Source organism: Seriola dumerili, unplaced genomic scaffold (genome assembly GCF_002260705.1).
Source record: "Seriola dumerili isolate Sdu_G_001 unplaced genomic scaffold, Sdu_1.0 BDQW01000003.1, whole genome shotgun sequence".
Taxonomy (NCBI): domain Eukaryota; kingdom Metazoa; phylum Chordata; class Actinopteri; order Carangiformes; family Carangidae; genus Seriola; species Seriola dumerili.
Genome location: NW_019174258.1, coordinates 4,273,136 through 4,287,130, shown reverse-complemented (window position 1 = coordinate 4,287,130; position 13,995 = coordinate 4,273,136). Strand labels below are relative to the sequence as shown.

At 40.8% G+C, this 13,995-nt stretch overlaps 1 protein-coding gene across 2 annotated transcripts in view; it reads right to left on the bottom strand.

Moving 5' to 3' along the window:
• The window catches only part of galnt2 (polypeptide N-acetylgalactosaminyltransferase 2), a 50,630-nt gene that overhangs the window by 36,152 nt on the left and 483 nt on the right, over positions 1–13,995 (bottom strand). The window lies entirely within an intron of this gene.

Genomic DNA, 13,995 nt, shown 5'->3' with positions numbered 1-13,995 from the left:
CTAATGCGACATGACCAAATGTTGAAATATGCACACATATAACCTTTGGTCTACATTTTAAAAAAAAAACTCTCCATACACTTAATTACGTCTTATAATCATCAGTTGTTAAATAAAGCACACATGCAAGAGCTTGATTCCTACTCTCACTGTACTAATGGATGTCAACACACTCCTGTTTGCACATAGACCAAGCTCGTTCTATGCCTGGCACCAATGACATCCTGTAAAAGCACCTCAGGAGACTTTCTGCCATTACATAGAGCTAGTACACAATGCTATAGATCAGCAGGTCTAGTAGAAGTTATTCCGACATTAATGCACAGTATGGGTGACAAGATCGAGACTTGAACTCAAATAAAATTCAGCCAGAGTCCTTCTGTTATCCTTCTCTCAGCAACACTGCTATATCACAGTCGCTCACTCATCAAAGGGGCAGTGCAGGGATTTACTGTTGCACTTCCGATAAGTTTGAGGGACTCACAAGAGACAGATGGAAGAAAAACAATGGTCAAATCAAAGCAGTGGAGACTGAGATACCCTGACTTATACTTCCTAATTTGGGCAAAGCTATAAAAACACTGGATCCTACACTTCCCATAATGCAACACAAAAGTTTCTTTTGTTATACACCCTTTCCGTCTGGCAGACACCCACGTCTTTAATGCTTTGTAACTCTGGCTTTCTCTCCGAGCCTGATCTGAGATAACCCTGACAACACTGACAAAACTCCACTGGAGCGGAAGAAGCCATTATACAACTGTTTTACAGTAGTGCTGCCCACAACGAGTGAACTGAGCTCTGTGTGTTTGATGGATTGCTTGCACGTCACACTATTGATTGTAAATACTAGTGTTGTGTGTTAAATGGCACTTGTAGTCTTTTTGTCCCAATAGGCGCACTTTGATGTGTGTGTGTGTGTCATGTTTATGTGTGTGTGTTACAACACTGCCTCAGTCATCATCTCAGCTCGTATTACGTTAGAATTCCCAGACGTGCTCATCAGGTCAGATCATCCAGTAACAGAAGGGGAGCAGATGTTAAACTTTTAATGAAGGCTAATTACACACTCTTGTTCTGCAACTTTTCTGGCACAAAGAAATATTTCTTTTGTAATGGGATACAGGCCCTGCGAAACAAACTGCCGCGCTCATCATGCGGCTCCGCCAGAGGGATGCGTCTCATTTTGAGTTATGACCAACAGTTTAATTAATCAGACAGTGACATATTACAGTTATTTATCAACCTATTTTTACAAACTGGTCTGACAGTGTATGGGGTGTGTTCTGGTTTCAGGGTGTTCTCTTCACACTTGTATTAAGTTACCATAAATAATTGGCTTTGGCTCATCACAAAAGGCTGCTGAAAGAGTCCTAACTAGTATATCAAACCTGTGACAAGCAAACTGCAAGTAAAATGGACAACCATGCACACACAGATCAACTGCAACACAACTGGTACTCTGAGAAAGGCCAGGCTATTGACACCCAAAGTGTAAATCCATCTGCATAACTGATGAACACTGTGCATCTCCTGTTCATCTGTCAGGTTATGAAAGAGTAATACTCAACAATGTAAATCAAAAGCATTGGATCTGTCTTCTTTCCCCTCGCCCACACTGTGCCAGTACAGGAGCACATACGGTCCAAAAAAGGGGCAGCAGATATAGACATACTATACTATACTGGGTGTGTCCATATACAGACGTGGGCACGCAATGTGGTCACGTTGTCTGCAAAGGTCCGCATATAGCCCAAAATGTTTGACTTGGTGGACCCGTGCAGACATGGGAAAATGACAAATTTAAGCTTTTGCAATGAGTAAAGTATAATTTAGGCCTGATTGTGATACGCGGTCAGTGAGGATTGTTAGCTACATGTTTCCTTTCAGTCAGCGGTGATATATTTTTTTAAAAACGCTTTACACTTGACTTTTAATTATCTCCAGCAGAGTATAATGTGTTATTCTTTTATTACTTAATCACATTTAATGTCATATTGTGTCATGTTTTTTCTTGACCGTCATCATTTTGATCATCACTGAGAAATTTGAACTGAAATCTATCTACAACAATACAGCTGTGTTGTACGTATACAGTCGTAACTGAAATCTTGCCACAACGTGTCGTTAAAAACAAACAGACCAAGTCGCAGTGAATATACATTTACTTTCGGCACCACGTTCAACAACAGTTTGATTTCATTTCTAGCATGCTGCTGTTTTCGGAAACGTGAGAACTGTGAGTAATAGAGTGTGAGAGCTCAGTTATCTGCCAACAACAGAAACAGAAACAACCCAGCCAGAATACAAATTCTCTGGTGCCACAATTTATCTCGGTCCTGAAAGTGTAATTTAATTTAGCTGTGTTCATACATTTTTATCAGTCAGCTGACATGAGCCATGCATACGGCCATCTCTACTTGCTGTTTATGGCTGCAGATCCCTGTGCTGCTGTAGTTACACTCTGTTGGGTAATTCATTCATAGGCAGGATGGGACAGTGAACCCTGACCTATGAGGACATCACACACTCTGCAGCTGCCATGTTGTTAATGGATGGCAGCAGAAGGAAGAGTGACGATGGAGGCTGAGGTGAGACGCAGTGTGTGAGGAACAAACAAAGCTGACAGACAGCAGACGGTACTGTTATAATCAAACAGTCTATGTATTTGCAAGTAGGGAGGGCAACGCGTACACATCGTCTAGAAGTCTAACATACTGTACTACTAGTCCTTCGCAAAGTCGGCTCCAGCTGTACCTGCGTCAGCAGCAGACTTGGCCTCGTCTCCAACATGACGTTAGGCTCCAGAGCATAATGACATGCAGCAGAGAGGGCGTGAAAAAACACTATTTCAAACCAATCCAAGCTAAGGTGTTAGATGGTTTTAGCTATTCTTAGCCTGTCTTCATGGGGTCTGACACAATCACATCTGCTCCACCCCCACCGAGCTGAAAGTACAGATAAATCAAACCTACCTTTTAAGGCAGAAATGCACAGAGATGCAGAAAAAGCCATGAGGCCCTGCTGGCCCCAAGACCTCATGATATTCTGTTACTCTCTTTATGTCTGTGGTTTCTAAAACTGTGGGTTAGGGCCCCAAAGTGGGTCACAAACCCTGTATCTGGTGGATCTGTACATGACAGGAATACTACTTTTTCATTATTGTGTTTTCATAATTGGGTCCCTGGGTGACCAACTGAATTTCTGCCCTACTTATAAAACAAGAAACAAGATAAATAAAAAAATAAAAAACAAATAGTATGAGAAAGCAAGTATGCATGGGAACAGAGAAATATGCTTTTGAAAGGAACACAAAAAAAGCATATAAGCAGGGGAGAAACAATATATTAGGAAAAGAGGAGGTGGGAGAGAGGAATGGAAAAAAGTGCATTACCATATGGCCTGTTGGAGAGACGGAGTAACGGGCAAGTTTAAAGTAAATACAGCCTGAGTCAGGGGAACAAGCATTTTATCAGCTGGGGCTAGATAGCTAATTAGGCTAATGCTAGCTCCAGGAGTTGGCTGAAAACAGTCCCCAGCTTACTTTTTAATGTTTCCAGCTGACTGGTTTTAACAGTTAAGTTCATGTTATACTTTCTGCATCCACGAAGGTCCATGTACCCACCAATTTGTTTTTGTTGACTGGCTACCGCTACACTACAATGGCACCAACTGATGATACACTCCTCCAAGTCGACCCAAAGCAGACTAGAAAGAAGTATAATGAGAACAACTACACATCCATGGTGTCCATAGCGTCCGCAAGCGAGTATAATGGAGGCCTTAAAGGGGTCTTAAATGATCATGTGATAGCAAGCTACAAGAGCACATTGTTCACAACAACAGCAATGTTGTTGTATTGCAGTGTAAAGCTATTAAGTTCTAGTAAGTATGATAAAGAAAAATGTAAAAAAAAAAAAAACAAACAAACAAAAAAATTATTTCAATTTTATTTTATCTTAAAATAATATTAACCCTGTATTTTAGCTGCTTATCTTACATGACTTATGCTTTATCCTTTATATTTTCAAACAGTGCATTTTCACTTGAAAACGCTTGTAGATTAGCACTAACTAATGTGTTCTGCAAACATAACTCTCAGACGCAGAGTTTGGTCGGGGTTGCTTGAGTGTGAACTTCACTAAAACCATGCAGGAAAGAGCTGCAAACATTATCGTATAAACTCTGATAAAGTAGCACCTGGCACTGTCAGTGATTCTAATCCTCAGTCAAGAAGTGTCTGAGTCGAAACTCTGAACTTTTTTTTTGGCGGCATCAAAGAGCAATGCAGGATATAAACTCTGTCTTGTCTCAAAATGACCCGACTATAAAACCAACTATGGTGTAAATAGAGATGGGTGATGTAAGCGAGGGCAGTGCATAAGGTGGTTAACTGATCATGCTAACTTTGCAGCTTACCTTAGAGCAGACAAACGCACCATTTACTCCATTTCTTATAATTTAATGTACGGTCTGTACAGGGAACCTCAGTCAGTTTCCTTGACAAATAATGCCACTACAGCAAAGAAGTCAGGCTAAAATATGTTTCAGTATTTGCCACTAAGCTACAAACTGCTTGTTGGCAGCATTGGTATTCCTGACTGGAACTGATGGGTACAGCTGCTTATTTGGAGTAACAAAGAATTTCCTACCATAAATCACTGTACATGAACTCATACAATTACAACTGGCACAGGCTGTACAGTCCTCCGGCAGCAGAACTAGTCTGGCATTGCGGGAGCACTGTTACACATAAACCTCTGCTGATTGGCACTTTGGACAGAGTTTATGTTAAAATGGAGGGTTGATGTAAAACAGAGGCATACTTTACTGTTATGTTAAATGTGTTAATGCATGTGTCTATTTTTACGGAACGGGCCAACCAAGGTTCCCGTCACCAGAGGAATATGCCATACAGTAGCAGTCTGTCCTAAATCTGCTGACGTGTCCCTGAGAGGAGAGACGAGCCCACAGGAAAAGCTGGCAAAATGAGAGTACATGCTGTGGTCAAAAACACACACACACACACACACACACACACACACACACACACACACACACACACACACACACACACACACACAAAAAGGCTCTCTATTAATTTTATCCAATTCTATCAATTGTGTCGTGACTCTTCATACACTCATAGACACATTAAGCTCTGAAAGGATGTAAATCATTGCTTTAGTTTCCAGTGATGGGTTTGACTTTAGACAGTCAGTAAGTGTTTCAAACAGCTTGACAACCACCTGTTTCATCAGCCAGTTGCTCTGATTCTTCCTCATTTTAAACAAGAAAAAGACGGTTGAGCTGAGTCAACACCTCTGCTTCCTGAAACCCATTTCAACAGACTGTAAGAAAAGACACTTTACAAGCTTCTTCTTTACTAGTACTAGCCAGTAAAATTACAAACTTAACTGTGGATTTTGGACTTTTTATGGGTGTTTGTGTGTCGTAGTGCGTTCATTTCAGTCGTGCAGCAATGTGCCTGACAGGGTTATGAGGGTGGAGGGGTCACAAGAAGTATTAGTAAAGGGAGTCAGTGAAGTAAAGGGCCATGTCATGTATGTAGATAAAGGGTTTAAATTTAGTTTAATCAATATATTCCATTTGGTTGCACAATATCTGCATCTTCTTCCTGCACAGCTGTTGACAATGTTGCAAAATGACAAGAAAGAAAACTTTGCTCATTTTTTCCGACAGGCTGAGACCAGAACCTGAAGTTTATGATTAATAGCACCAAATAACAAAGGGCCGAGGAGTCAGGCCAAGTTTGTGCAGCCCTTAATCGCACTTGCATCGATGAAAAACCAGGACTAACTGAAACTAAGACTTAAACAGTCATAAGACAATATAAGCATAAAGAATCAATGTAAGAAACATCTGAAAGACAAAGTGCATCACATATATCTGGGGCACTAAGAGTGTTTTTAGTGGATGTCTCTCACAGGATAGCTGCAACAAATACCAGTTCGTTATTGAATGGCCATGATGAGATGCAGGGTGAGAAACTAACACCTCCCACCAGACCAGTGTTAAAACATCTATCTACCCACTACTTTGGCAGATGGCCAGACATTATTTGGAATTTTTTTCCATTTTGAAAATCCGTTACTTAAGCTACTGAGTTTCATCACAGAGGGGATTTTTCTGTGCTGCATGTCTAATGGACTGGCCCTGGTCCATACCTTCTCTCTACAGTGTTAACTGATTGATTAATGCAAGAGAAGCCATCACTGCATAATATTTCAGTATTATCTTCAATGAATCGTGTTGTTATGAAATAATACTTAACATCTGAAATAAATTTGAGAATATCATTTCTTGCAATGATCATTGTATTTCGATATTTGACTTGATTTTCCATGTCAGCAGATGTCATTACAAATCAAAGCAATTTCTTACGACTATCTACTACGATTTTAATTTTTCACCCAGCCCAGAGAGAAATGTCAAAACATACTGTTCAGAAAAGAAAGATTAAACAAAGATTTGCACTTCATTCGAGGTTGAGGCCAACGCACAAAGTCGGCAACAGGATTCTGTGACCCGAATGTGACAGATCCATACACGTCTACTGTGAATGTTTCCGGAGGAGGATGAGGTGGTTGGCCAGGATGCCTGTTTGCATGTGCCTCAATCCGCTCTGCGTTATATTTGCTTCTTTAATCGGCAATAACAAAAAGCTAAGAGCGGGGCAGATGGAGCATCCAGACAGAGATTTTGTATCATTCAAAAAAACAGGTTGAGCTAAAAAAAAAACCCTATGCAGAACTGATACATGTCATGGTGCAGGCTGTAAGTCTTCTGGATTTTTAAATATGTGAAAGATAAAAACATAAAGCCATATCAACTTCACAATATAGCTGACGTACCTATCTTTACTCTTGACAGGCCAGTCATCAGTGGCAAAAGTACAGCTCAACTTTTCTCCTGATTTAAAAAAGAATAATATAAAAATATATTCAAATTGTGAATTCATGTAAAAGAATAAAAGATTTGATCATTTATTCTCAAAAATTGTGCACATCATTTTCATTATTCCAGTCACACATAAAACAGAGTGCATCACCTCCACTAAAGTCTTATCAAAGCCCAGGGCAAGTGACTGGAAGTGCACCAACTAAATTACACAGGTGGTTGCTGCAATTAGATGTATAATACATGTCATTTGTTTGGTGATTTGAATGTCCTTGCCGCAAATAGGGCACAGTCAAAACACCATAACCACCTCCACTCCATATCAGGCCTATTTAAATATTTCAGCCTGATAACAGGAACAGAGATTACTGCTGGCCCGACTGTGAAGCTCTGCACACGTCAACTTCAATGTTATGATGCAGCTACAATAGTTTTCTCAGTAACAAATAGAATAAAAGGAGGGCTGCTCTGTTTTCTCTTCGTGTTTGAATGAAAATGCAGTTCTTTGAAATGCTCTTGTCTCAGTACTGATCCCATGAACAATGGATATATCTTCATCCCTTTCAACTTTTCCATGAATCCATGAATACCCGTCGTCTGCCAGGGAACAAAATCTTCATAAGAAGAAAATAATCCAGTTTACAGCACATGCACAGATGCAGCATGCTCCTGTGTTTAAGCACAAGGAACCTAATAATGATCAAGAGAGGTGGGTATAAAAGAGAGAAAGACAGAATAAAATTAAAGTAAGTACAAACTGGAGCTCACTTTGCCACAGATCAGCATGTTGTGAAACCACCTGCTAGCAGTAAAATGACAGTTAGATATCAAAGGTTATGAACTGTGCTTTTAAACGTCTACCTAAACTATCCGTCTTCTTTATTGCCGATGTTTCAGTCTTTATTTCCTGTTATCTCCACAGCTGTCAATCATTTGGTTTCAAGGCTGGTAGATCAGAACCAACTCCTTCTGACTGGCGGAAGTGAAATCTACCAGACCTGACACAACCCACGTTCTCTTTTTCCCTCCGTCACATCATTTTCTAACTTTCCATCGTCAGTCTCTCATTCTTTTGTCCTTTTTCTTTCTTTTTTTCCAATTGATTTATATCTGCTCACTAAGCCTGGCTTCCTTAGTTACTGTTGCTAGGCCTGTTGAGCTTCATGTTCTCCACAAATATGCACAAGCATGACAGTGGTAAGATCTATGCTTCAGTGTTGATATTTGTGGCAAAAAAAGGCTTTGAGGATGACGACTAACGTTATCTTGGATAATAACTTTGGCTGGGTTTGCTGAAGCATAAACTTTCCTAAATTCAATGAAGAGCGGGACAGGGCAGCTAAGGTTAGCCTAAACTCTGATATAGCATTGAGGACTGGGATCCAGACAGTGGCAAAATAGTGAAACTGTAAACAGTTCAATAACTTTCAATAATGAAAATAATCATTAGTTGAAGCACTAGCTGGATTACTACTGTGTTGTTTACCCGGCTCCTTACAGTTTAGTCCATTGATTTCGAGAGGTTAACAAAAACAAGGCTGTCCAAACTCTTTAAATTCTGAGTATCGCTCTTTCTACATCCCCATGCATGTGGTTGCTAAGCTACAATTGGGCAATCTCTGTTTGGGGGAGGAGTTTAGTGACAGAGGAAACAGTAGGAAAAGTTTCCCTCCTCCCACACGTACTTTGAGCAAGGCACTCCCCTCACCCCAAACATCAGCAGGGTAGCTCTACTGGAACAACACCGTCTCTCTCCTGGGACTCCCAGCTGTGAATTTGTGTGACTCTAAAGTGACTGTGAAGCTGTTCCATGGTTCAAAAGAGGATTTTCATTTAACCATACCCTCAGAAAATAAACCCTTAAAAACAGCAGTGACACGATTTCTTCTTTGGTAACTCTACTTACTCTATGAATCAGTCGAACATCTGTCAGAAGCAACGCGCACACAGAGTCAATACTTCCAAACAAAAACTGTATGTCTGAGAAAGATTCAGTATCTGGGGATCCCCAGCTTCATTTAAGCCTTTTATTGATTCAGTGTTTGCTCCAGAACCGCATTTAGTTAGTAACAAGGGATCTGCCTGCTGTCTAAAATTACATTTTATTCTGGCATTACAAACATATTGACCTGCTGAGGCCTCAAGGGGTTTCAAAGCCACAGGTCTATTAGCTACATGACTGTGCTGTAGTTACACAACAGCAGGAACTCACACACATGTAATCAGTATAATGAGTAAAGCTCTGTGTGTGTGTGTGTGTGTGTGTGTGTGTGTGTGTGTGTGTGTGTGTGTGTGTGTGAAGAAAGATGCATATACAGTCAAGATGTTCATTACAGACACGAGGGTGACAGCAGACAGTGCAGAGATCAGCATCCACCTTGTCCTGCACTGCACACTAGATAACAGGCCAAAGACGAAGCATGCTCCAATCTACACCCATAATGCAACATCCTCATCTTCCGTCACTGAACTGCTCCATTTTTCAACATGCTTGAAAAATACATCATACATCAACATGCTCTGCTTTTACAACAGCAAAATGCTTTGAGCCACTGAAGTCACGCTGCCTATGATGAGAGACAGATGTATTGATAAAGCCAAAGTTTGAGACATGCATGGACAGGCAGAAGCTGAGCGCCTAGAGCTTCAGATAACAGACAGCAACTTTCACTCATGAGTTCTGGACCAGCCAGCGTTACAAACTTTCTGAATCCCTATGGAGACCGTTCATGTCTGCTCCTCTCCTCTCTTCAGTTTGCTGGAGGAAAAGCACCAGACTCACTTCTGAATCCTCTGCCACAGACTAGAAACTAATCCAAACCTCTGGCTAATAACAACACACTGAGAAATAGTTGCAATTCAACACTGTGATCCACCTTTGGGTAAGAACCGAGCTGAGACACAATGTGTCAGGAACAAACAAAGCTGACAGACATATCAGCTGTGGACCAATGTATGGACGGGTGGAACTGGCATGAGTGGCATTTACTTTCCTTGCCGCTATTCTTTGTCAAACTGAATTTAAGGATATTATTTCATTAAATCTGTACTGACCTGTATTGTTATAAGAGAGACATGTGTGTGACATGGGTCGAGCAGGAACACACCTCATCTGAGCAGAAAAAAAAAACACTCACACTGTTCACTGCTTTGATAAATCCAATTACCGCCTATCTAGAGCTTGACTCAAACATCTGATAACTTTCTTAATCAAGTCTGTGTTTGTTGGTCTTTCCTCTGCTTCATTGCTCCTTTATCTTCCTCTCTAGCTCCCCTCTCACAACGCTGATTAGCAGGAAAAGTAGACTTAACAGAGGGACACTGGCTTCTCAAGAGCTGACAGGAAAAACCCTCTGAGGTTTGTCCAACAAGGAAGACTTTAATGGGGCATCCTGGTGAGGCACAGGCTCATGGTTGCAACATTATCCTCCTGTGTACAACAATGCACTTACAGATACGTGGGTTTGTATGGAGTCCAGCTGCCAAAGTTTCCTGTCATGTCACATGCTTACTGTGTACTGTGTGTGGGAAAGGAGAAGAGGGGAAACTTCACTTTCAGTCCATCAACTATACATTATGTAATTCTTCAAAAAGGAGTGGATTCTTCACAGCTATCATCATAAAAATGTAGAAAGGTATTTTCAATTTCCAACTGATGCCAGGGGACTGAAAGTATGAATGGTTTCAAGAGAAACCGTGAGCCTTTGTTGCAAAGATTTAAAGCATGTCAATGAATTTATAAATTATCCATATTTCTAGAGTTTTGCAGAGATTATCATGTGAAAGAATTTCATATTTTTACACTGCAAGTCAGTGGAACTAGTAAACCTCAGAGATGCTCCTGAACACTCGCTGCATCACTGTGAACATTAATTAAAGCAAGACAAACTTTTCAACTCCAACTAATGCATCTCGAGATTCATGACCAGATATGAAGATATGAGATATGAGGAACACTTTCCAGTCCTTATTCTATTGCCTTACCAAAAAAGATTACAAAGGAATTTGTCAGAAATGGCAACGTTCATTTTTGCACAGGAACAGATGATAGCTTACAGGCACTGATACTGTGCTCAAGAAGTGTCTCTGAACTGGCATACAGACTCCAACAAGAGGGACATTCTCCCAAATGGGATACTTTTGAACAGATAATGCTATTTGGAGAGCGCTTTGATCTTAAGAGCCACAGTATCATGGGTGTGTGTGTGTGTGACAGAACTAATTCCTCTGGCAGGGACACTGTCCTTCAGAGTATTCACAACTGGGAATTTGAATTAGCTACCATAATAGTGAGAGTCCAGCTCACGCTGGCAAGCTCCGAGCTGCTTCTGAATTCACCACAGTGCTTGTGAACAGAGATGACTTGTCTGATTTTCTTTGCCCCACTAAACACTAGGTAAGTCAATGTTATCTCAAGTATGGCTAATGAATGAATGAACATGCAAACTTGTGATCACACTTTGAACATTACTCCCAAAGGGGAGTATTTGTCCATATTTTCAAACCTTTCAATGTTGTAACATAATTAGATTCACATCCTTTCTAATTCTCCTATCCTTTGCCAAGGGAATAAACGAGATGAAAAGGAACAACAGGGAACCACTGTGGAGCCCTTTACAGCATTATTAGGAGTTGATGGTGAGGGCACGCACACTGAAAGTGACAGTGCTACTAAAAATGTTTATAATAACAACTATCCCAGCTTCTCAAATATGGAGATTTGCCGTTTTTCTCTTTTTTATAACATTGTATTTTCGATATTTTTCTCATTTGATTCTGGGACCATTTTTTGACATTTTATTGACTGAAGCATTAACTGGACAAAATTAGCTGCGAAAAAAAGTTAATTGCAGGCCTAAAAACGCACCAGTGTATCTACTAACAAATTCAAGATTTTGCATTTCGGATGTATTTAAAAAGATGCAGAGAAGCAGCTTGGAGGTGGAGTAAAACCTTTGGTTTTGCATTAGTTTCATAGAGCCAAGATCCAGGAAATTTAGTCCACCTATGTTAAGCCTTGGGTGCTTTTGGATAGTTCACTGAAGTACAGCTACAAAGTTAGTTGCATGACAGCAGAGAGAAATTATTAAATGCCTTGTGTCTTTCAAAGCGGAGAAAGATGAGATGGGAAACAACGCCTTGCCTATACAGCAACACCTTTGTTTAAACACAGTAAATCTCTCTCTGTGTAAAAACCCCAGCCAGGTGCAGCCGATCATACAGACTCCATATTAACTCTGCCCACAACCCAACTCCAGGGAAAGTTGCTTATCATGGAGTGTCACTTTGACCCTCTTAACAACCACAAATACACACACACACACACACACACACACACACACACTTATCAGCCTAATGGAAAAGTAAAAGGGCTGCTCTGGTTGACTGGAGCAAAGCAAACACAGAGAGACAGATAGGACAAAATAAAAGACAGGTGGAATACACACAGGACCTTCACAAAAGCAAGCAAACACACACACACCCGAAAATAAGGAGGTTATAGAGGCAGTGTACTGTGCACACAACCACCCACGCAGAACACTTCATACAGACACACAGCAGGATACACTGGCCTACATTAGCTCAGGCAAGACACAGACCGAGTTAACACAAGCTGGATGCTCCCCCAACACAAAATAATGACTCTCTCTCTCTCCCTCTCACTCACTCACACAGAATATAGATATGTGTACACCAGCAACATTTCACACATGACATGCTATCACATGCACGGGCCTGGTATATTATGCATGGAATCCATGCCTCCACATACACCAAGCCAATCACATTGGCTATTTTCATTATTACTACTATTATACTACTACTGATGTTTCCAGAGTCCTGTCACGTGACCCTAAAGAGCTACCAGTTGAAGAAGTTCCTGTAAACCAACTACATGATGTAAACTGATGAATATTGTGTTGTCAAGGCAACAACTCACACTTATTGTCCAGTTCATTAGGTACACTCAGCTGAAACTAACGCGGTCCACCACAACAGTCCTGTCCTCCCGTCACGAAGGTTATGATGTTCAGTTGTTGCTGAAACTGTTTGAGAGAAGTGTTGATTCAACTGTATGATCATTTTGAAGGCTGCAGGTTGTGATGCTGTTGAATTGTATTGTGTTATACTGACAGATGCTACAAACAGGGATGCAATTTACAATTATTTTGGTTATTGATTAATCTGTCAGGTCATTTCTTGATTAATCTTTTTGTCTATAATTTAAAAAAAAAAAAAAAATCAGAAAGCAATGAAAAATTTTCATGGCTGTTTGTTGAACCTAAAGATATTCAAATTACTACACTTTACAAAAAGGAAAAGCACATTTGAGAAGTTTGAAGCATCAAATGATTGGCATTGCTGCTTGAGAAATAACTTAACTGGTTTCTGTCAATCGACTAATGATTCATTGCTTCAACTCTAGTTTTTAATATCTAGTATCTAGTCTTACTGATATAAATGGGACAGGTAAAATATCAAAAACAAAGTTGGATCTCTAAAACAGTTTCAACACAAGCCTAACATTAGAGGATTTATTGCAGGGCTCTTGGATTGGGCTGCATTCGTTTGACTGTTTATCAAATAACAATGTTATATGCGTTTTCTCCCAACAGGGACATCAGCTGACAGAAAACCTACACACCACAGCAGTGAATTAAAACTGGATCAAGGTTGTTCTCACAGAAGAAAAAACAGACAGATGTTTAAAGCCACCATTCATCCTGACAGCATGGTGTATCAGTGATTTAACCCGGTGTGTATCTGCACACTTCCTGATCTCTGCTCATTTCTGGGCAGCAGCAGCAGCAGCTTATGCTGACGTGCTCTATAGGCTAAACACCCCCCCACCACCCACCGACCCACCCCCGTGAGTCAGGCCAGCAGCCTAATATTAATAACAATCACTCTGAATGCTTTCACCTTTATTCTGCTCCAACATTAACCGGCGCCGCCGCGATACAGTGGTTAACAGGCTGCCCGGTGTGGACGTGCTCCGCTCCCACTGCCACGGGAAGGCAATCACCGGCACAGCGGGAGGTCTGTGCACGCCGACCGGCCAGCCCCGCTACC